This window comes from Phyllobates terribilis, unplaced genomic scaffold (genome assembly GCF_046119375.1).
Source record: "Phyllobates terribilis strain yellow unplaced genomic scaffold, ASM4611937v1 Scaffold_7__3_contigs__length_470593459, whole genome shotgun sequence".
Lineage (NCBI taxonomy): Eukaryota > Metazoa > Chordata > Amphibia > Anura > Dendrobatidae > Phyllobates > Phyllobates terribilis.
The window spans coordinates 254961357-254967356 of NW_027362767.1; the positions used below are offsets into that span (position 1 = coordinate 254961357).

General features: G+C 56.4%; 1 protein-coding gene across 4 annotated transcripts in view; it reads right to left on the reverse strand.

Moving 5' to 3' along the window:
- The window catches only part of CCDC120 (coiled-coil domain containing 120), a 35517-nt gene extending 35050 nt beyond the window's left edge, over positions 1-467 (reverse strand). For 2 of the 4 annotated variants that reach the window (XM_073640336.1, XM_073640333.1), the window contains exon 1: positions 351-467. The gene's annotated coding sequence lies outside the window, so the exon portion shown is untranslated. Of the gene's footprint in view, positions 1-284 lie in introns of all 4 variants that reach the window. The other 2 variants (XM_073640334.1, XM_073640335.1) reach the window with 2 other exon arrangements.
- Positions 468-6000: the final 5533 nt, after the last annotated feature.

The window sequence follows — 6000 nt, forward strand, 5'->3', positions numbered from 1 at the left end:
GGTCACCACTAACACAATGCAGCACATTATATATATATATATATATATATATATATATATATATATATATATATATACACATACATATACATATAACACAGCACATAGTATACACAGACACATCACATCACACATGTAACACCCGTCCGCTGTCGCTGTAGGAGCTGCAGCCGCTACAATGGATCAGTATGGGGCTCACATCCCGCACACACGATAAACACCGGCGGTCGGCAGCAGGCTGCACACAGCACCCGGCGGCGTCGATCACATCGTACACCCCGCACCTGGCCGCGCCGATCACATCGCACACTGCCGTGGACGATCTCACCTCTCCGGCCTCAGGTACCAACCTGCACTCTCAGCTCACACAGGAGCTTCCAGCGGAACACACCAACTGCACGTCCAACCAGGGGGGGAGCCCTGGCTACAAGATCAAACCATTCCCCACAGAGGTTGTCCTCGTTCCTCCCTCCCCCTGCAGACCTGTCTGCGCAGTGGTACAGTCCGACCTCAAGGTTCTGGATTCCAAAAATTCCAGGAATGAAGGATTAACCTTTTCATTACCACAGACGTTCTGCCTTTGGGCACAGCCAGGTGCTGCCAGATCAGTGGGCACAGCCAGAGCAGTGGGCACAGCCAGGTACAGCCAGATCAGTGGGCACAGCCAGGTACAGCCAGATCAGTGGGCACGGCCAGGTGCTGCCAGATCAGTGGGCACAGCCAGAGCAGTGGGCACAGCCAGGTGCTGCCAGATCAGTGGGCACAGCCAGAGCAGTGGGCACAGGTCAGGTACAGCCAGATCAGTGGGCACATCCAGGTACAGCCAGATCAGTGGGCACGGCCAGGTGCTGCCAGATCAGTGGGCACGGCCAGGTGCTGCCAGATCAGTGGGCACAGCCAGAGCAGTGGGTACAGCCGGATCAGTGGGCACAGCCAGGCACAGTCAGATCAGTGCTCACAGGCCAGGCACAGCCAGATCAGTGGGCACAGCCAGGTACAGCCAGGTCAGTGGGCACAGCCAGATCAGTGGGCACAGCCAGGTACAGCCAGAGCAGTGGTCACGGCCAGGCACAGCCAAATCAGTGGGTACAGCCAGAGCAGTGGTCACGGCCAGGTGGTGCCACAGCAGTGGGCACAGCCAGGCACAGCCAGATCAGTGGGCACAGCCAGATCAGTGGGCACAGGCCAGGTGCTGCCAGATCAGTGGGCACAGCCAGAGCAGTGGTCACGGCCAGGTACAGCCAGATCAGTGGGTACAGCCAGATCAGTGGGCACAGCCAGGTACAGCCAGAGCAGTGGGCATGGCCAGGTGCTGCCAGATCAGTGGGCACAGGCCAGGTTCTGCCAGATCAGTGGGCACAGGCTAGGTTCTGCCAGATCAGTGGGCACAGCCAGGTGCTGCCAGATCAGTGGGCACAGGCCAGGTACAGCCAGAGCAGTGGGCATGGCCAGGTACAGCCAGAGCAGTGGGCACAGCCAGAGCAGTGGGCACAGCCAGGTGCTGCCAGAGCAGTGGTCATGGCCAGGTACAGCCAGAGCAGTGGGCACGGCCAGGTGCTGCCAGAGCAGTGGTCATGGCCAGGTACAGCCAGAGCAGTGGGAACAGCCAGGTACAGCCAGATCAGTGGGCACAGCCAGATTAGTGGGCACAGCCAGGTACAACCAGAGCAGTGGTCACGGCCAGGTACAGCCAGATCAGTGGGCACAGCCCGGTACAGCCAGATCAGTGGGCACAGCCAGGCACAGCCAGAGCAGTGGGCACAGCCATGTACAGCCAGAGCAGTGGTCACAGGCCAGGTACAGCCAGATCAGTGGGCACAGCCAGGTACAGCCAGAGCAGTGGTCACAGGCCAGGTACAGCCAGATCAGTGGGCACGGCCAGGTGCTGCCAGATCAGTGGGCACGGCCAGGTACAGCCAGATCAGTGGGCACAGCCAGGTACAGCCAGACCAGTGGTCACGGCCAGGTACAGCCTGAGCAGTGGGCAAGGCCAGGTACAGCCCGAGCAGTGGGCAAGGCCAGGTACAGCCAGAACAGTGGGTACAGCCAGAGCAGTGGGCACAGCCAGGTACAGCCAGATCAGTGGGCACGGCCAGGTGCTGCCAGATCAGTGGGCACAGCCAGAGCAGTGGGTACAGCCGGATCAGTAGGCACAGCCAGACACAGTCAGATCAGTGGTCACAGGCCAGGTACAGCCAGAGCAGTGGGCACTGCCAGGCACAGCCAGGTCAGTGGGCACAGCCAGGTACAGCCAGAGCAGTGGTCACGGCCAGGCACAGCCAAATCAGTGGGTACAGCCAGAGCAGTGGTCACGGCCAGGTGCTGCCAGAGCAGTGGGCACGGCCAGGTGGTGCCACAGCAGTGGGCACAGCCAGGCACAGCCAGATCAGTGGGCACAGCCAGATCAGTGGCCACAGGCCAGGTGCTGCCATATCAGTGAGCACAGCCAGAGCAGTGGTCACGGCCAGGTACAGCCAGATCAGTGGGCACAGCCAGGTACAGCCAGATCAGTGGGTATAGCCAGATCAGTGGGCACAGCCAGGTACAGCCAGAGCAGTGGGCACGGCCAGGTGCTGCCAGATCAGTGGGCACAGGCCAGGTACAGCCAGAGCAGTGGGCACGGCCAGGTACAGCCAGAGCAGTGGGCACAGCCAGAGCAGTGGGCACAGCCAGGTGCTGCCAGAGCAGTGGTCATTGCCAGGTACAGCCAGAGCAGTGGGAACAGCCAGGTACAGCCAGATCAGTGGGCACAGCCAGATTAGTGGGCACAGCCAGGTACAACCAGAGCAGTGGTCATGGCCAGGTACAGCCAGATCAGTGGGCACAGCCCGGTACAGCCAGATCAGTGGGCACAGCCAGGCACAGCCAGAGCAGTGGGCACAGCCATGTACAGCCAGAGCAGTGGTCACAGGCCAGGTACAGCCAGATCAGTGGGCACAGCCAGGTACAGCCAGAGCAGTGGTCACAAACCAGGTACAGCCAGATCAGTGGGCACGGCCAGGTGCTGCCAGATCAGTGGGCACGGCCAGGTACAGCCAGATCAGTGGGCACAGCCAGGTACAGCCAGACCAGTGGTCACGGCCAGGTACAGCCCGAGCAGTGGACAAGGCCAGGTACAGCCCGAGCAGTGGGCAAGGCCAGGTACAGCCAGAACAGTGGGTACAGCCAGAGCAGTGGGCACAGCCAGCTGCTTCCAGAGCAGTGGGCACAACCAGAGCAGTGGGTACAGCCAGATCAGTGGGCACAGCCAGGTAGAGCCAGAGCAGTGGTCACGGCCAGGTACAGCCAGAGCAGTGGTCACGGCCAGGTACAGCCAGATCAGTGGGCACAGCCAGGTCAGTGGGCACAGCCAGGTACAGCCAGAGCAGTGGGCACAGCCATGTACAGCCAGAGCAGTGGTCACAGGCCAGGTACAGCCAGATCAGTGGGCACAGCCAGGTACAGCCAGAGCAGTGGTCACAGGCCAGGTACAGCCAGATCAGTGGGCACGGCCAGGTGCTGCCAGATCAGTGGGCACGGCCAGGTGCTGCCAGAGCAGTGGGCACGGCCAGGTACAGCCAGTGCAGTAGGCACAGCCAGGTGCTGCCAGAGCAGTGGGCACGGCCAGGTACAGCCAGAGCAGTCGGCACAGCCAGGTAAAGCCAGAGCAGTGGTCACTGCCAGGTACAGCCAGAGCAGTGGGCACGGCCAGGTACAGCCAGAGCAGTGGGCACGGCCAGGTGCTGCCAGAGCAGTGGGTGCTGCCAGAGCACTGGGCACGGCCAGGTACAGCCAGTGCAGTGGGCACAGCCAGGTGCTGCCAGAGCAGTGGGCACGGCCAGGTACAGCCAGAGCAGTGGGCACGGCCTGGTACAGTCAGAGCAGTGGGCATGGCCAGGTATAGCCAGAGCAGTGGTCACGGCCAGGTACAACCAGAGCAGTGGGCACGGCCTTGGTATAGCCAGAGCAGTGGTCACGGCCAGGTACAACCAGAGCAGTGGTCACGGCCAGGTACTACTTCACTGTATCTTTTGTTGGCTCCTCTTCCTCTCCTCGTACCCTTACTATCAGGGTTCAGTCCTAGCCCTCATCCTCTTCTCTCTATACGCTCCTATTGGACAAACCGTCAGTAGATTTGGTTTCCAGTACCATCTCGATGCTGATGACTCCATTATACACATCGTCTCCTGACCTCACCCTGCATTACTACAAGACACCAGGGATTGTCTGTCTGCTGTCTGTAACATCATATCCTCCCTCTATCTGAACCTGAATCTCTCCAAAACTGAACGTCTCATGTTTCCTCCTTCTACTATCCTACCTATACCCCATACTGCAGTTGCCTTGGGTGGGTTTACCATAACTCCCCAGCAGCACGCCTGCTGTCTTGGGGTCATATGTGACACAGAACTCTCCTTTATTCCCTATATGCGATCACTCGCTCTTGTCACCTGCATCTTAAAAACTCCAGAATCCGACCTTTTCTCACCTTTGAAACTGCAAAAACTCTCACTATTGCTCTTATTCACTCTCGTCTGGATTCCTGCAACTCTTTTCTGATCAGTCTCCCTCTAACCAAACTTTCTCCTCTCCAATCCGTCCTGAATGCGCCAGCCACTTCACCGATGCCTCCACCCTGTGCCAGTCATTACACTGGTTACCCATTCACTACAGAGTCCAATATAAACTTATCTCTCACCGATAAAGCTCTCCACAGTTCTGCACCACCCTACATCTCCTCCCTCATCTCTGTTTATCACCCTACCTGTTCTCTTCGGTCTGCAGCTGATCCAAGACTAACATCCTTCACTAACATCCTTCATAATCCGAACTTCCCACTTCTATTTCCAAGACTTCTTTCGTGCTGCCCCAGTTTTCTGGAATGCACTACCCTGGATGATCCGACTAATACCTAGCTCCCACATTTTTAAGCATGCTTTAAAAACACAACTCTGTAGACAGGCCTATCACCTCACTAATCTACAGTGGGTACGGAAAGTATTCAGACCCCTTTAAATTTTTCACTCTTTGTTTCATTGCAGCCATTTGGTAAATTCTAAAAAGTTCATTTTTTTCTCATTAAAGTACACTCTGCACCCCATCTTGACTGAAAAAAAACCCAGAAATGTAGAAATTTTTGCAAATTTATTAAAAAAGAAAAACTGAAATATCACATGGTCATAAGTATTCAGACCCTTTGCTCAGTATTGAGTAGAAGCACACTTTTGAGCTAGTACAGCCATGAGTCTTCTTGGGAATGATGCAACAAGTTTTTCACACCTGGATTTGGGGATCTTCTGCCATTCTTCCTTGCAGATCCTCTCCAGTTCCATCAGGTTGGATGTTGAACGTTGGTGGACAGCCATTTTCAGGTCTCTCCAGAGATGCTCAATTGGGTTTAGGTCAGGGTGCTGGCTGGGCCAGTCAAGAATGGTTACAGAGTTGTTCTGAAGCCACTCCTTTGATATTTTAGCTGTGTTCTTAGGGTCATTGTCTTGTTAGACGGCGAACCTTCAGCCAAGTCTGAGGTCCAGAGCACTCTGGAAGAGGTTTTCATCCAGGATATCTCTGTACTTGGCCGCATTCATGTTTCCTTCAATTGCAACCAGTCATCCTGTCCCTGCCGCTGAAAAACACCCCCATAACATGATGCTGCCACCACCATGTTTCACTGTTGGGATTGTATTGGGCAGGTGATGAGCAGTGCCTGGTTTTCTCCACACATACCGCTTAGAATTATCACCAAAAAGTTATATCTCCGTCTCATCAGACCAGTGAATCTTATTTCTCATAGTCTTGGAGTCCGTCATGTGTTTTTGAGCAAACTCTATGCGGGCTTTCATATGTCTTGCACTGAGGAGAGGCTTCCGTTGGGCCACTCTGCCATAAAGGCTGTAGCATCTGCGTCTCTGCCTCCTGCTAGGCAGAGACGCCGTCCCTCTCACCTTCCTGTTCAGCCGCGGCGTCCTCCTGCGCTCCTTCCCTCGCTGCTGCCGGCGCGCGCTCCTTCCTGGGCACTGC